Here is a 757-nt window from a genome sequence, read left to right on the forward strand (position 1 = left end):
GCTTCTTCTGAGGCCTCTTTCCTTGGCTTGTAGATGCCCATCATCATGCTGTGTCTTCATATGGTCTTTCCTCTGTGCATTTGTTGTTTTGTTAGGTTGCTAAATCGTGTCTGACTCTTTCGTGACCCCATGGACTGTAGCCTGCAGGCTCCTCAGTCCATGGGATTTCCCAGGCAAGAATACTGGAGTGGGTTTCCATGTCCTTCTCCAGGGGATCTTCCCGACCCAGGGATCGAACCCACATCTCGCACTGGCAATCAGATTCTTTGTCATTGAGCCACTTGGGAAGCCTCTTCTGTGCATGTCTGTCTAAATGTCCCCTTCCTATAACAGCACCAGTTGTATTGGATTAAGGCCCATCCCTATGACTTAGTTCATTGTCATTACCTCCTTAAAGACCCTGTCTCCATGTGCAGTCACATCTGAGATCAAGACTTCAACATGTGAGTTTGGGGGATGGGTGAAACAGTTCAGCCCATAACAGCCCCTTCGCCTTGGATCCTCTATCTTTCTGGGTCATCCTCTAGACTTTATCCCTCAGGAATCCAGAAGTTCTTTTCTTCCTCAGATTTGGACCTCTGAAACATGAAGCTCATTATGGCCTGACTCCAAATGAATCTAAATCCAACACTTTCCTCGTCACCTGGAATTTAGGTGAATTTAAACTTAATATAACTGATATTATATTATAATTATATATTATATATTGTAACTGTTAAGATAACTGATACTGAAGTGAAGAAGGAAAGAGGCAGGA

Source organism: Moschus berezovskii, chromosome 2 (genome assembly GCF_049115385.1).
Source record: "Moschus berezovskii isolate FMDL1 chromosome 2, NW_MosBer_1.0, whole genome shotgun sequence".
Classification (NCBI taxonomy): domain Eukaryota; kingdom Metazoa; phylum Chordata; class Mammalia; order Artiodactyla; family Moschidae; genus Moschus; species Moschus berezovskii.